Source organism: Aedes aegypti, chromosome 3 (assembly GCF_002204515.2).
Source record: "Aedes aegypti strain LVP_AGWG chromosome 3, AaegL5.0 Primary Assembly, whole genome shotgun sequence".
Taxonomy (NCBI): domain Eukaryota; kingdom Metazoa; phylum Arthropoda; class Insecta; order Diptera; family Culicidae; genus Aedes; species Aedes aegypti.
This window is the reverse complement of record NC_035109.1, coordinates 103,405,952-103,423,411: the sequence shown is the minus strand read 5'-3', so window position 1 is coordinate 103,423,411 and position 17,460 is coordinate 103,405,952. Positions and strand designations below refer to the sequence as shown.

General features: G+C 38.4%; 1 protein-coding gene across 1 annotated transcript in view; it reads left to right on the top strand.

Moving 5' to 3' along the window:
* LOC5563600 overlaps nt 1-17,460 on the top strand; it is a 67,245-nt gene that overhangs the window by 34,367 nt on the left and 15,418 nt on the right. The gene's annotated exons all lie outside the window — the stretch shown is intronic.

The window sequence follows — 17,460 nt, the reverse complement described above, 5'->3', positions numbered from 1 at the left end:
TACTCCCTGAATATCTCAATACTTTTAGGAATTGCTTTACAAATTCCTTAACGAATCACTCCTAATCAGATTTCTAGAGAAACACATACAAAAAAGGATTGAAAGAACTTTGTGGGTAATTTTTTTTTAATAATTGCAGCTGACATTTAATTCGGAAAAATTTACTACATGCCTGTTGTAAAATTCATAATCGTCTTTTATAATAAAAAATTATAGGTGTTTTTAAGATGGAAGTTTTACTGAAAGTAAAATAAAATCAAAATCTTAGATAATATTTTGTATGAACTGCGAAGTGTCATGATACTATATTGTGAACATATTGATGTAAGAAAAACCATTTTTCCTACCTTTAGAAATATCAAACTAACTTGAATAGTCTATCATCGATTATTTTGTAGTACAGTAGAAGTTAAACGCGGAAATATTGCCGGTTTTTTTAATAACATTACCAAAGGTGTATTGTACATTACTTTGAAAATTTGTTGATGAACTTTCAGAAATCAGGAACCACACGTTTAAGAATTCTGAAATTTTTCAAAATTCCTACAATTTACCTTTTTTAAGATTCCATCAGAATCATCTTTAGAAATTATCCTTGAAATCTATCCTTCCTTGACTTCTAATTTTCTAGGATTCTGCCAGAAAGCCTCTAGAAATTCCGGATAAAAATATACGAATTTGGAATCAGACAATAATTGCTAAAATTATTTCTAAGTAAGTGTTTTAGGAAAGATCAATAAAAATTTCTTTATGAATATCTTAAAATATCCTTTCCCCCTTCCCAGTTATTTTACTACATGTTTCTCTACAAATTCCTTTTCCGCTGTGCTAACTTTGGAAGCTAAAGTTTTCCAGGGGTATTTCAACAAATTTCTTTTAAGGTTTCGAAGGCAAGAGATGTTTCAAAAACAATTTTCTTTCCATTTCATTAATCAACCGGAGATTTAAAGCAAAATTTCTAGAAAAAAACGCAAAGAAGACAAAATTTGTGTCTGTTTTTTTCAATTATTTATTTTCTGACATCATACAACTTGATGTTAATGTATGGTTCTTTTTTTTAGTGAATTCTCAAATGGGATATCAATCGGACGGTTAAGCTTTCGATTGTCGTACGATTCACCGAAGTCAGAACAGCCGCGCTGATGCTGTGTAACGTAAACGAGGTTTTCTCAATATAGTTGTACAACATTACATAACGCAACTACTGAAGCGATTTTTTTGTTAATAACATGAGTCATGTACATAATTCCAGAAGAATTTGCGTCATCTTAAATCGTTTTTGTTTATTTTATTGTCATCAAAAATTCTGGGGGGGGCCTGGATGATTCTGGAGGGGGCCAAGCCCCCCTGGCCCCCCCTGTTCCTACGCCAATGCTGGTCCGTCCTTCATACAGGGCTGATTGCGGCCCTGGCTGCCTTGGTCGCCTGCTTCTGCAGCTGGTTTTTGATTAGCCTGGATTGACTGTTTCATCGGTTTCCTCTGAGTCTGAATGGATATACTCTATTTGATCACACGGTGTCATTTCGGTGATTCCTTTCTTCTTCCTGGGGGGTGATTGTATGGTGTTTTCTTGGCTCCTCGTATATTTAGGGGCTCCCTTATAACCGTAAAGTTTCAGCATTTGCTCCAGTTTGATGCAGTTCTCCTTAAGTTTTTCAACTTCTTTTTCAGCCTGCTTTCTTCGGTGTTTTTCTTCTTTATACGAAGTTGCGAGGTGTTCGCATCTTTTCTGTAGTGCTAGCATATTTTCCTCCATTTGTTCCATTTTCTTAACTTTTTCTTGAATGGAGTTATTCAGCTCCTCTTTATATTGGTTCAGTTTTGCGTCAAATTGTAGTTCCAGTTCATTTTTCAGAGTCACAGCGTATGTCTTTTTTTCTTCGTTTAACTCATCGATTTTTGCACTTTGAGCACTGTTTTCTTCTGTAAGCCTTTTCACTTCTTCGTCGATCGAAGCTTTGACGGTGTTTGAGTACTTGGTTTTGAGTCCTTCTTCAACAATATTCCTGGCTTCCCAAAAGGTAATGTTCCTGTCGATTTTTAGCTTTGTGATTTGTTTTTCCTTAGCAAGCACTGGACACTCCTTGGCGAAAGCGCCATGCTCATTTTTACAGTTCACACATTTGGCTTCGTTGTTGCATTCATCGTGGAATGCTTCACCACACTTGCTACATTTTTTTTCACTATTGCAGTCCTTGCTAGTGTGTCCGAACTTGAGGCACTTGAAGCACCTTAGCGGGTTCGGGTACCATGGCCGGGTCTCCAGTAACAGATATCCTAGTATTATTTCCTTGGGAGGACAGATTCCCTTCACGGTCAATATGAATATGCCGGTGGGGGTTTTGTTGTCCTCCGGGCCCTTCATAATTTGTTTTACTTCCGTTATTCCTTGTTCTTTTACGATTGTTAAAATAGCGGCGTCTGTATCATTTTTCACATCACGGCAAAAGACAACGACTTTGCACGAGTTCAGTGATTTGTGCTCGTATACCTTGACCATTATTCCATCAGCTAGTTTGCTTATTTTAGCCAAGTTTTTGGCTTGGCTCTCGTTCCGCACTGTTACGAAGATTTTTCCATCCTTGGTCTTCTTTGCAGCAATGACTGTTCCACAATAACTTTGGATGGTCTTCTCCACTAGCACTGGAGACACGCCATGAAGATTTTTGCCTTCCTCTTGTCTTTCAATCACCATAATTTTTTCTCTGGAACCTCCGCCAGAGGTTTCCCCCAAACGGGGGAAACTAAGGTTGTTCATCTGGCTCGGCTATCGCCAGCTGATTTTAATTTAATTTGCACTCGCATATGCTATTCACTAAGGTTGTTCACTTTGTCCGTTTGCCTAGTAATCGTTTTTGCCGGTAGGCCGGGAGCGTAATATGACACCTTTTTAATTAATAACCGCGAGCACCGATTGCGCCGATGCGACTTAACACGACCGGGGTTGCACTCGAACTGACCGCTTCATGGTGTTCGTAGGGTTATTGATGGATTGCGCTGGAGGAATGACTGCAACCATTTTCTGCCTAGAGGATACATTTTTTGTAAATAACATAACTGATATGGTATAAATCGTATGCGTTTTGTTGTTGATACACCGGACGCGATCCTAAATAGCTGCCGCAACGTAAACCCACTTATGTTTTCTTCTCTTTTTGGTCTCCATACTGGGAAAAATCATTTTTATTATTATATTATTTATAAAATCATCATTGAGTATTACCTTTCTAACTTTTCCGAGGATTTGAAGCACAATATAAATGTAAATTTAACCAGATTCACTTTTTTACTCACGAACAACTCGAAAGTAAACAAAGTCAAAATACGTCAAACCATAGCCACAGTTAAATAGCATAACCTCTCTGTTGCATACAGCTACTGGAACAAAAAGGTTTTCGTGTATCAATAGTGGCTCCCGCAAAAAAAAAACGTGTAAAATATAAAAAAAAAATACTTTAAGCGCAGAAATAGTACATTAAGGTATGTTCTAGCGTGCAGAGGATTTTTTTTTGAAAAAAAATTCTTTTTAGTAAAAAATGCTCTTAGAAAAAAGGTGTCCGCTAGCAAAACGCTTAAAATATTCCAACCGAAGATGCTTCATTACTAGTTTTTGATTATTGGTGTATTTTAAAAATTATTTGCTATGCACTGATAAAAATCCACACGTTTGATCCATGTGTTTAAAATTATGGATCGATTTATGAACGTCTATATCGATTTGCTGTGATTTTTTTACAAACTTCGTGTGTATTACACATTCAATTCTTTAGTTTTGCTTCATGGACTGATTCATCAACCGACAACATGAACTCCATAGTTTTACACATACGTTCCTGAAGCTTTCCATTTTAAATTCGTGTGCGTCAACCTATGGATGCATAGATCATCACCCAACATGGATTCAGTGTGTTTAACTTATGGTTATCTTGTGTCATGATCATCATGTTCAAGTTGCTCGATTTGAAATCGATGAGCTTGCTGTTGATTTCCGAGTTGCAAATTTCTAAATTGTTAGTGATCAACCCATAGCAAACTAAATTGCGGTCGGACCTCGTGTCGAACGACAATCATCATCATGTTCCAAAGAGAATGAAGCTGAAAGTGTTGAGGAAAATTTGCGGATTCGTTTTTCTTTCGAATAGTGAAGATGAGGAGTTCATTCTAATTTTCTATAAATGAAATGCATTACTTCCAGCACTGGATATAATGTTCTAACACCATACCATAAATCGGATTCCACTAACAGATTTTCCTAGCTTTCAGCTTCGAATAAAATGAAATATGCTAATCCCGGGCTTCCTAAATTATAGATTTGCGGCGCCCCGCATGTTGCTGACTCACTTGTCTGAAAAAAAAAACATTCAAGTGCGCTTGCGACAAGCAGAGGAGCCTCGAATCCATATTTGGGTACCGTCGATGGGGGTGACAATGGGTCTAGGGGGTGAGATTGGGTCAAAATGGAAAAATATGATTCATGAAATATTTCAGCTGATATTACTAAAATTAATAATTCATATGTTAGGGAACATATTATTACGCGTAATATACATTTTTAGAAATAGTAGTTTTTGTTTACTATATCAGTAAACTTGTACGTTAAAACTAGATAAAATTTATAACATTAAATTTCTCCTGTGCAAAGTATCACGCATTTACTTTAACCTCTATCGTTATATTAGTAGAAGGTTAAAAGTCTTTTCATAACACTTCACACGTTTTTCCGGAATCTATTTGATTTTTCCACAAAAAAATATTTTTTTTCGGTATGGTGTCTGAAACATCAAAAATGGGGGTGAGATTGGGTCAAGCAAAAACGATAGTAAATGAAATTGCAAGTCCACTTTTTCGACATTTTACGGTGCCGGGTGTTCTCTTTTTTTCATTAAGATGTGTTTATTCTTTCTAAATACAGCATCTCTGGAATATCAAACACGTCTACTTGAGTATTCCGTGCATTGAATAATAATGCATCGTATTTTGACAACTTCTCAAACCAGCAACTGTGTTTCGTGCGCAACAACATCGTAAAATTTTATCAAATGGATTTTTTTTAATTTCATTATTCAGCAGTGTTTTCATATTAAGGTACCCCGGGGCAAGTGAGAATCCGGGGTAAGTGGGGCGTTTCGTCATAGCTCAACTAGGAAAAGTTTTTCATGGGGGTATTCTTTTAGAAAGTTGAAGATACAATGACAAGGAATGTATTTAGTACTAAACATATTGTTATTTTTATTACAATGTGGTTCATGTAACAGTTGTCAGTTCAGCGCCATTTTCAACTTGCATGACAAATTGTGACACGTTTCACGTCTTGCATTGACTCGCAAAAAATAAATGTGTTTTAAATCGAATTTCCATCAGTAAGCTATAATTTTTAGTATTATTACAAGCTGCTAACGATAAACCAGTATTTTGTTTTCATATCATATGAAATTTTCGATGGTCTATCTTACCCCAAAATATATTTGTACCTGGGGTAAGTGGGACCCATCAAAACAAAAACCAGAATCAAAACTTTTCGTACACGTTTCATACATTTTGCTAGAGATTAGCACTAAAACATTCAAACAAATGATTTTTATCATAAAAGATCAACCTCAAATTACGTAATTGCATAAGAGGGAGAAAAAAAGTGTTATAATTCTTTATTTTTTAATTATTTTTTTATTTTTGAAATACGACTTCAAAATTGAACAAACACACAGCTGAAATTTGAAATGCATCATGTGAACCATTACTTTTCTATGTTATTTGAACTTCATTTGTTATTTCTACCATCCCATAAGGTGGTTTTCTGCCATGCATGTAAATAATAAAAAACATATTTATAATTTCGTTAATTATTGATTGTTTATGTGCTACATTTTAATTAACAACTTATAAATGATATATTTTGAACATGTTTAATTCCTCTATACCCTTTTTTGAGGAATTTTCAGTTAATATTAAATGTGAGGTGACATACTATTAAATAAAGGGTTTCTTCCTAAAACGTTACGTATTTTATGGTTGATCCCTTTTGTACATCAAATATGTACTTAAAATTAAAAATCTATGACTAATCAGTCCTATTATTGTAATGGTTAACTTACTGATGTGGATTGACGCATGAAACTGGATGTGTCTCACTTGCCCCGCTTAGCGAGGTAACTGCGTCAATTGGCTCATTCTAAAACTTTCTTCCAAGGTTTTCACAATTTCGAAATTATTCGATTAGTTTCATGCACACACCAGCAAATTTGTTGCCAAAACGTGATTGTGTTGTTGGATTTGAAAAATATTGACATTTGAAAATTTTATTGAACAATTTGTTTGAACTATCGTTTTATTCGTTCCCACTTGCCCCGCGGTACCTTATAAAAACATCTCACGGAAGTACAAATGAGTTGGATCGCTGAAATACTGCGATTATGACGTCAACATCTGCCTGAAATGTATTGATCGTGGAATGTCACACCGAAGTTTAACTATTTGCGAAGGTTTAAAATAATCACTGTGTCAGTACACCTTTGGGGAAACTGAATAGGCTTTATGGCAATGGGGATGAGACTTTGAAGACAGTTTGAGGGGAAAAAACAAGAAAATTTATGTAAACTTGACGTTAAATGTTGAATTTACATATTTTTTCTCTTTTAGCTCTTCAATTTTTTGGTATAATCGTTTTTTCAAGTGGGTTAAGCATACCTGTGAAACATCTTAGATATCTTTTCGTCTTGTTTGCATCGTATTTCATCAATATTTTTCAGCTGTGAATGGTTTTGCAATCATATTCTCAAAAACATGTTATTTCAATTAAAGTGACCCAATGTCACCCCCTCTATGGGGTGAGATGGGGTCATTTTTCAATCACTTGTGGTGCCGCTGTAAATAAACATTTTTCTTTAATTTTTTGAACAGTTGTTAATGCACCATTATAGTACATACACACCAAACTTGAAGTTTATTGGAGTTAAATTTCGATAGTTATTCAATAAATAAATCGTGCATATCCCTTTTCGACCCATTCTCACCCCCAACGACGGTAGCATGAGTTCTTCTATCAAATTTCATCTTTCAGTTTCATGACATTCATGTTCTATCACACATGACTATCTAAAGCCACTACATTTCGAACTCAATACGCAAATCAGTTGGTTTTCATGATTTACATTTTGGACATTCATGTTTGTTTCGCATGACAACTTTTTGTTGATACACAGGTTATTATACCATGAAGTCAATGACGAAATCCATACGGCTACCACACTCAAGTCTTGTGGTTTTCCTTATTGCGCAAATCTATAAGTAAAACACACGACATTAACGTGTAGATTTTTCTCAGTGTATAGTTTTTGGAGGGAAAAATGAACATTTTTGTGTTTCAGTAGAATCAGTAAATTTAAAGTCATAATATAATGGTTTCGTTGGAGAAATCAAGCTTTATCGAATATTCATCTACTATTGGTGCTTCACAACCCTTGGAGCGTTTTCCTTATTGAATTGAAAAGTGGAACCCTCTTTTAAATTTAAGTATTAGTTTTTGAAATCTCGTAGCATTTGTTTCTTCAATTTTCTGTTCTGTGTTAGTCAATACTATCATCTAGATGAGTAGTGTCTGATCCTTTGCTCGCGTCACTTGCTCCATCGGGGGCGGGTGATGTGAGCAGGATCAATCGTGTTGCGCGTCGCTCGCGTGGCATAATTAATTAGTGTCACGAATCGCGAAGCAAGTTTCAAATTATTTATCACGGTCTGATCGCTTATCAAAGTGAAACAATCCTCCCCATTAACAAACATCCCTCCCAGTAACCTTTGTGGAGATGCAGAGGCAAACACGGTCTCCAAATAGCATAGGTTACACACTAACATTCCTTCCTCCAATCCCACCTGACTGCAAGGACGTGGCCCTGTATAAATATGGCACTGAATTATGCACACTGAAGAAGATTATGGCCAACTCCAGCCGAACTTCTAGTTGATTCTTTGTGCATCTTCACTGACTTCGGTCAATCACGGAATAGCAACCATTGATATGTGTAGTCAGTCTAAGCTAAGCTAAGCTGTGTTAGTCAATACTATCATCTAGATTAAACTTAATCAAGCTATCATAACCGTTTTGTTAACAGAATAACCAACTAGCTGGTTTTGTTCAATGCGGTCATAAAATCTGAAGAAAACATTTTTGGATCTTCTTCGCGAACGTTGGTCTAAGCATCTTCGTGATCCAACATTCGCCAACATTCATTTTTATTTTTTGCGTCACGAAGAGCATCGCAAAAAGCAAACGGATGCAACGCCGAAGAAGCAAAATGAACATACCGATACGTTGCTCGCGAAGGCCTTCCACTCGTAGGATTTATTTATCCACGCGCTGTTCATTCTCGTGATTCATTGCAAGATTGCTTCTTCTCGCAAAGTCAAATAAACACTCTGCTAGTCACATTGTGTACTGCAGTGATTCCCAAAGTGGGCGAATTCACCCCCTGGGGGCGATTTTCAGGTCTAGGGGGGCGAAAATTTGTAAAATGGAATTTGGAGGGCGAAAATATTAGAAAGGGGCGAAAGCAGGAGAAACTGAAAACTACGATTCATTTGGGGAAGAGACTCAATTTAACAGGTGATTATTCTCTAATAACACAGCGTAACAAAAATGACATTTTTGCGTGCCTCAAGAACCAAATTATGTGTCTCTACCCCAAAGCGTCCTATAAATAGGACTTGTATTGCAAATATCTTGAAAATAAACAGGTTTAGAAGAAAACTGTCCTCTGCAAAGTTGATCACAGGACTGCTGACTTCCACTTGCTAACAAAGTTGAACAACTAAATAATACCTATTCGCATAGAAAGTTTTTAGTTTGGCATACACTCTAAAGATGGCGCCAGCGGTCGAACATTTTGATTGTTTATATCTCAGTTCAGTGATGAGACACAAAATTGGTGTCTTCGACAATGTTGAACATCTAAATGATTCTTAGTCACATGAAACCTTATAACACTCACAAGATTGCGCTAGTGAGCAAAGATTTGATTTGCTAATATCTCAGTCAAGTGATTAGATCAAAGTTTGTATCTTGGACAATGTTTAACAACTAAATGAGTCCTATTCGCCTAAAACCATATTTAGTTCGGAAAACACTCACAGGGTGGCGCTAGCGGTCATTTTTTTTGTATCAGTCCAGCGATGAGATTCGAAATTGGTGTCTTCGACAAATGTGTGCAACTTAATGGTACCTATTCGTCCAGAAACACAGTAGTTGGGAAAACTCTCCCAAGGTGGCGCTAGTAGACAAACATATTATTTGCTTATATCTCAATCCAGTGATTGGATACAAAGTTAGTGTTTTTGACAAACTTGAAGAACTAGATGAGACCTGTTCGCCTGGAAACTTATTACTTCGGAAATCACCTAAATGACTCTATTGGGCACACATTTTATTCGCTTATATATCAGTCCATCAGTCAAGTCATTCTCATGATGGCGCTAGTCGGCAAATATTTTATTCATCTATATTGAAGTCCAGTGATGACAAATTTGGTATTTTCGAAAACGATGATCAACTAAAGGAGATTATTTTCTACCTAGATCAAAACAATGGATACTTACTATCGATTCGAGCAACAATCACTTATTTCGGATGCAATGCTCCTTACATTTTTAAATGAACTTTGACACCATTTAGATCTTTTGATCTTTAGAAGGGATTGAAGAACGAAAAAACCGACAAATTGACTTATCCATCCATGAACTGAACTCCAAGGGTGAAGGGTGGCTGTCAAATGAGAGTAAAATTGAATAGCCGCCAACCTAAGTCCAGAACCAGTTTTATGGCTTAACGTGGAAAAGTTATAATTATTATTCGCAAAATTACAGGTAATAAATGCGCTTGAAAGATATTGTTTGCAAGCAGTTATTTACTACGCGCTGCTGCAGTGCGTTGTTGCCAATTTATTCAGAAAATTCTACTAAATTGCCAAAATGTATGTTCTCGAGAAAATTGATTACGCCTTCACCATTGTTTGGTCGTAATTTTGTATGGTTGTTTACTTTTTAGAACCAGCGTCACGTTGAGGTAGCAGTAAAGAGCCTTCCTTGCTGAACTCACTCGGTCCAAGAATCGTCACATTGGTGCGGGCACGCTTTCGTATGCTCCCCAGGTATTCTGGCCCACTCTAGTGTCAAAAATCTTGGACCGCGTGGATTCGGCTCTATCGCTGGACAAGACCATATGCATCAGTGATGCAGTAACTTCAACGTTATAGACGAATAATGTTGGCTTCAAATGTTCACGTCTGTAAAGCATGTAATAGATAGAGACTGTCATTGGACTGAAAGACTAACTTTTGATTAGCATTAACAAAATTCTGATATTGCCAAATATATATATATTTCAATCGCTGTCAGATCCGAGCCACATTGTGTACTAATAACTTGACCAAGAAAAAACATTTTGATAGTTATGTTTTCATTATCAGCTGGCAAGTTTTATAGAATCTTTTTGAAGATGATTCTGAAACGTCTGTAGGTATTTTTTTTATAAACCAAATATTTGACGTAAAATTTTATTTTGTTTTTGGTATAAATGGTGTAAGTGTGCTTAATTGAACATGTACATATATGGATGTTTTTTTCGTCTACGTGCATCATATAAATTCGGCTGATGCAATCACAAGTTGGCCGCAATCGTTTTAAATTTGTCGAATTGTTCTTCGTGACAGTGAAAAAGTGGAAACCTTCATTCGGCGTGAAATTGTTGCTCTTCCGCGTTTTAAATGTTGTTCAGTGTCGCGTTGAAAAAAAAACCAAATCGAGTGCATTCAGTTTCTGAACCTGGGAAAACAAATACGTTTCAACCTGGATCAAGAGTAGGGTGGACGTTGACCGGCGCCGCGGCGGGGGAATAAGTAACTTTTTTCCGGAGGCTGCAAGCATTTGGTGAGTCCGTTCCTTTTAAACAGAATACCCGAATTTGTTTAAGATGTAACGGTTTCGTGATCAGATTTTCGCGTTTCGGAGTGCGGCATGTTTCTGCGGTTGTCCCGGGTGTTTTTTTCTCTCGCTTATTTGAAGTGCGGCAATTTACTCGTTTCAACCGGTCGCTTATCGTGGAATAGGCTATGCATTGTGAGTGCATTTTGGTCGGTTGTATGTTCATGTAAATAACAGTTCCATGTGAATCATAACAAAGTTTTTTTTTTCTTATTTAGATGACCCTGGAGGGATCTATTCTGCTATTTACTAGGTAGAAAGCGGATCGTTATTACCGTTGAACGCGTGATCGACTATTTTGACGTGAAACAACATTCTTTATACTGTAAATCAAACAATTGTCCTCTTTTGATTGCCGGCATTCAAGAGATTAAATCAAAAACAATTAAACAAAAACTACTTTGGGTCTATCGCTAGCTTTTCAGGCGAATCCTGATGACCTAATACCCCTCCCAACCCCCAACTCCGTAGCACTTATGAGGGTGTCGCTGAGTCGGAGGCCTCTCATTAAGTAAGTGCTGCATCAACATTTCCTTCCCCAATCCCAAGTTACGGTAAAGATGGGCGTGGCCGGGAATAGCAATATTCATGGTTTTGAAATTCTTATGTAAGATTGGTTCAAGGCTTATTCCCAAGCCTTGGTCCTGAAGGCATTCTAGATGAGATTATCAAAAGAAAAAACTTGAATGTTGCTAGTATCCAATCTACGAAGTATACCGTAACTACGCTAACGCTTAATTGAACATGTACATATATGGAAATGTATGTATGTCTGTATCTTACTTACGTGGTAGAGCAGGAAATTGAATTGAAGTCACTAAATGATTTAGTTCTGGCATGCATGTTTCGCCTCTGAAATTTGTATTCTTCATGTTGCAATTTTTTTTATCAGGGTACGTCCATAAATTACGTCACGCAAAGATTTGCCATATTTATACTCCTCAATTTTTCTCTGTATCACACTTTTTGTATGGATTCCAATTTTTACATGGGTAGTCACGTTTCCTTGTGACCCCCTCCTTCCTCTTCTGTACGTGACGTATTTTATGAATTACCCCTCACCTGCAGTTTTTCTTCAACTTGTTTACATATTTGATTAATCTCGAAAATAAACAGCTAGATATGGACGACACACTTTCAAGAATTTTTTTGGATCCCCACCATAGACTTGAAATTTTTTGGTGAAATCAGGTTTAATTTATGGAAATACGGCTATGAATAACAAAAACGGAGCTGAATTCCAATTGTGAGATACCTTGGGCGTTAACGGGTTAAAAGAATGAGTTTTCACTATGCGATAGTAAGTTTGTACTTACATTCTAGTACTAATGTGTTATCCATAGTAATTTCTATATGAACGTACATCGTCTTTGAGCCACTTTATATAACCAGCTAGAAAGCTGTAAATTTCACAGAACCCTAATTTTATAGCTAGGATGGTAAGAAAAAAAATGGGGGATTGTATTTTAAAACTTTTTTAAATTATAAAGCACGCCCTAATGGCCCATACATACAAATTTTATAGATAAACCTTTCAAAACTATATTGATAACATGCAAGTATTGAAAAGTGTGTGAAACAAATAAATATTTAACATTACAAGTCGACACATGTACAGCATTATTCTGAGCTGGAGAAATCTGCTTCGAAGTGACCCTTACTAGGTCTGGTCATCATATGGTTCATTAAAAAAGATGTAACAATACCCTAATAATTTTCAAAACCAAAAATTAAAACATAATATTTTAAAAGATAGGTTTTGATTTTGATATGGTTTTGATTTGGAATGGAGTCCCACTGTAACAATTCGAAGGTTTAGACAAATTTTCCGAACATCAAATCGAAGCAGCTTCTAGCCCAGGCTCTTTGATTCAAACGAGGAAACGAAGAGTGTCGCCATCGCCGATCGTGGTCAGTTGTTCCGAATTTGCGGGATTTAGGCAAAAGATCTCGAATTCCATCAGGGGAATCAAGGTTTCCTTCCAAATCCCAAACTTTTTTTTTCAATTTGCGACGAAAAAAACACATTTTTTTTTATTTGCGACGAAAAAAAATACGTTTGTTCAAGGTCGTCTTGAACGGTCTCTCAAGTGACTGTAAGTCGCTTGAAGAGATCAAAAAAGGAATTAAAGATTTACTTGGATTTTTCCCAGTCCAAGTAATCATTATAAAAAAGAGAACCCGATTTGGCACTCGTCGGAAAGGACTTTCTTGATAATATTACTTTATTCACTTCAACAGAAGTGATCTAAATTATATTAAAGCTTTAGAAAAAGCAAGACTTATGTTCGATGTCCGTGTAACATGGGAACATTTCCAGAAGCCTGGAGGAAGTTTCCAGAACCCCACTCAGTGCCGTCGGTGCCAGAAGTGGGGTCATGGTACAAAAAATTGTCGCATGGATGCTAAATGCATGATTTGCGGAGGTTCTTCTCACGCTATCTATCTTGTGAAGGAAGATACCAAAAAGTTTGTATGCGCAATTTTTGGGGTTGAGGCTCGTACTAGACAGATGAACGGTAATGTTTTTCGTTCCCGGAATTCTCCAGGCAGAATCTCCAACAATGTTCATTTTTAGATACCGCTTAAAAACCATCAGGTAAGTGCTAAGCATGCTCACTCACAAGCCAATTTTCTTCCGTCAAATAGCCGTTGCTAACTTGTATGCCGATAATGTAGCAGGCAGTTTCAGCTACTCCCCTTGAAATTGTCTTTCTACGGATAACCGTTCTACAGTCAGGTCTCCTATTAGACACATGGTTGGGGGGCGTAATAGGAATCTACGTTATAGGAGACCCAGGGCTTATGGGATTTCATCACTTTGGGGGTGTCGTTGAATATCTCGTATGCCAAAAGAGATAGTACAGTACTGTCTTCGGCGAAGTTTCAGTACTAAGTACGGTCTACCTTTAGGAGTTGAGGATCATCCTTTTAGTTGAGAACTTGGCCGGTAGGGGCGCTTTTTCTGATTTGCACTATATGAACCATGAGGGATAAGAATGCAACATTTTGTAACATATGATATCTCTGAATCCTGATATTTTGGAAGGTTGGTGTCTTCGGAAGAGTTGTTCAGTAGCTCAAGGGCTGACATGTGGTGGTCATTCTGATACGGAATTACGCCACCAGGCGGCGCTAGTGGGCATGGAATTTTTGTTTTGCGCATAGCTCAGTTTCCTGACCACTTAGAAAGATGGCGTCTTCGGCAAAGTTGCTCAGTATCACAAGGGCTAACATTATTTGAGCCGAAAGTTTCGAAATTTTGCCACTAGGCGGCGCTAGTGAGCAAAGAATTTTTGTTTTGCGCATAGCTCAGTAGCCCGACCACTTAGAAAGATGGCGTCTCGGCAAAGTTGCTCAGTATCACAAGGGCTAACATTATTTGAGCCGGAAGTTTCGAAATTTTGCCACTAGGCGGCGCTAGTGAGCAAGAAATTTTTATTTCGTGGATAGCTCAGTAGTCTGACCACCTAGAAAGTTGGCGTCTTCGGCAAAGTTGCTCAGTGTCACAAGGTCTAACATTATTTGAGCCGAAAGTTTCGAAATTTTGCCACTAGGCGGCGCTAGTGAGCATGGAATTTTTGTTTTGCGCATAGCTCAGTAGCCTGACCACTTAGAAAGATGGCGTCTTCGGCAAAACTGCTCAGTGTCACAAGAGCTAACATTATTTGAGCCGAAAGTTTCGAAATTTTGCCACTAGGCGGCGCTAGTGAGCAAAGAATTTTTGTTTTGCGCATAGCTCAGAAGCCCGACCACTTAGAAAGATGGCGTCTTCGGCAAAGTTGCTCAGTATTACAAGGGCTAACATTATTTGAGCCGGAAGTTTCGAAATTTTGCCACTAGGCGGCGCTAGTGAGCAAGAAATTTTTATTTCGTGGATAGCTCAGTAGCCCGACCACTTAGAAAGATGGCGTCTTCGGCAAAGTTGCTCAGTATCATAAGGGCTAACAATATTTGAGCCGAAAGTTTCGAAATTTTGCCACCACGCGGCGCTAGTGGGCATGGAATTTTTGTTTTGCGCATAGCTCAGTAGCCTGACCACTTAGAAAGATGGCGTCTTCGGCAAAACTGCTCAGTGTCACAAGAGCTAACATTATTTGAGCCGAAAGTTTCGAAATTTTGCCACTAGGCGGCGCTAGTGAGCAAAGAATTTTTGTTTTGCGCATAGCTCAGAAGCCCGACCACTTAGAAAGATGGCGTCTTCGGCAAAGTTGCTCAGTATTACAAGGGCTAACATTATTTGAGCCGAAAGTTTCGAAATTTTGCCACTAGGCGGCGCTAGTGAGCAAAGAATTTTTGTTTTGCGCATAGCTCAGAAGCCCGACCACTTAGAAAGATGGCGTCTTCGGCAAAGTTGCTCAGTATTACAAGGGCTAACATTATTTGAGCCGAAAGTTTCGAAATTTTGCCACTAGGCGGCGCTAGTGAGCAAAGAATTTTTGTTTTGCGCATAGCTCAGTAGCCCGACCACTTAGAAAGTTGGCGTCTTCGGCAAAGTTGCTCAGTATCACAAGGGCTAACATTATTTGAGCCGAAAGTTTCGAAATTTGCCACTAGGCGGCGCTAGTGAGCAAAGAATTTTTGTTTTGCGCATAGCTCAGTAGCCCGACCACTTAGAAAGATGGCGTCTTCGGCAAAGTTGCTCAGTATCACAAGGGCTAACAATATTTGAGCCATAAGTTTCGAAATTTTGCCACCACGCGGCGCTAGTGGGCATGGAATTTTTGTTTTGCGCATAGCTCAGTTGCCTGACCACTTAGAAAGATGGCGTCTTCGGCAAAACTGCTCAGTGTCACAAGGGCTAACATTATTTGAGCCGAAAGTTTCGAAATTTTGCCACTAGGCGGCGCTAGTGAGCAAAGAATTTTTGTTTTGCGCATAGCTCAGTAGCCCGACCACTTAGAAAGTTGGCGTCTTCGGCAAAGTTGCTCAGTATCACAAGGGCTAACATTATTTGAGCCGAAAGTTTCGAAATTTGCCACTAGGCGGCGCTAGTGAGCAAAGAATTTTTGTTTTGCGCATAGCTCAGTAGCCCGACCACTTAGAAAGATGGCGTCTTCGGCAAAGTTGCTCAGTATCACAAGGGCTAACAATATTTGAGCCATAAGTTTCGAAATTTTGCCACCACGCGGCGCTAGTGGGCATGGAATTTTTGTTTTGCGCATAGCTCAGTTGCCTGACCACTTAGAAAGATGGCGTCTTCGGCAAAACTGCTCAGTGTCACAAGGGCTAACATTATTTGAGCCGAAAGTTTCGAAATTTTGCCACTAGGCGGCGCTAGTGAGCAAAGAATTTTTGTTTTGCGCATAGCTCAGTAGCCCGACCACTTAGAAAGATGGCGTTTTCGGCAAAGTTGCTCAGTATCACAAGGGCTAACATTATTTGAGCCGAAAGTTTCGAAATTTTAGCCCTTGTGATACTGAGCAACTTTGCCGAAGACGCCATCTTTCTAAGTGGTCAGGCTACTGAGCTATGCGCAAAACAAAAATTACTTGCTCACTAGCGCCGCCTAGTGGCAAAATTTTGAAACTTTCGGCTCGAATAATGTTAGCCCTTGTGATACTGATCAACTTTGCCGAAGACGCCATCTTTCTAAGTGGTCAGGCTACTGAGCTATCCACGAAACAAAAATTGTTTGCTCACTAGCGCCGCCTAGTGGCAAAATTTCGAAACTTTTGGCTCAAATAATGTTAGCCCTTGTGATACTGAGCAACTTTGCCGAAGACGCCATCTTTCTAAGTGGTCAGGCTACTGAGCTATGCGCAAAACAAAAATTACTTGCTCACTAGCGCCGCCTAGTGGCAAAATTTTGAAACTTTCGGCTCAAATAATGTTAGCCCTTGTGATACTGATCAACTTTGCCGAAGACGCCATCTTTCTAAGTGGTCAGGCTACTGAGCTATCCACGAAACAAAAATTGTTTGCTCACTAGCGCCGCCTAGTGGCAAAATTTCGAAACTTTTGGCTCAAATAATGTTAGCCCTTGTGATACTGAGCAACTTTGCCGAAGACGCCATCTTTCTAAGTGGTCAGGCTACTGAGCTATGCGCAAAACAAAAATTCTTTGCTCACTAGCGCCGCCTAGTGGCAAAATTTCGAAATTTTCGGCTCAAATAATGTTAGCCCTTGTGATACTGAGCAACTTTGCCGAAGACGCCATCTTTCTAAGTGGTCAGGCAACGGAGCTATGCGCAAAACAAAAAATATTTGCCCACTAGCGCCGCCTGGTGGCGTAATTCCGTATTAGAATGGCCACCACATGTCAGCCCTTGAGCTACTGAATAACTCTTCCGAAGACACCAACCTTCCAAAACATCAGGATTCAGAGATATCATATGTTACAAAATGTTGCATTCTTATCCCTCATGGTTCATATAGTGCAAATCAGAAAAAGCGCCCCTACCGGCCAAGTTCTCAACTAAAAGGATGATCCTCAACTCCTAAAGGTAGATCGTACTTAGTACTGAAACTTCGCCGAAGACAGTACTGTA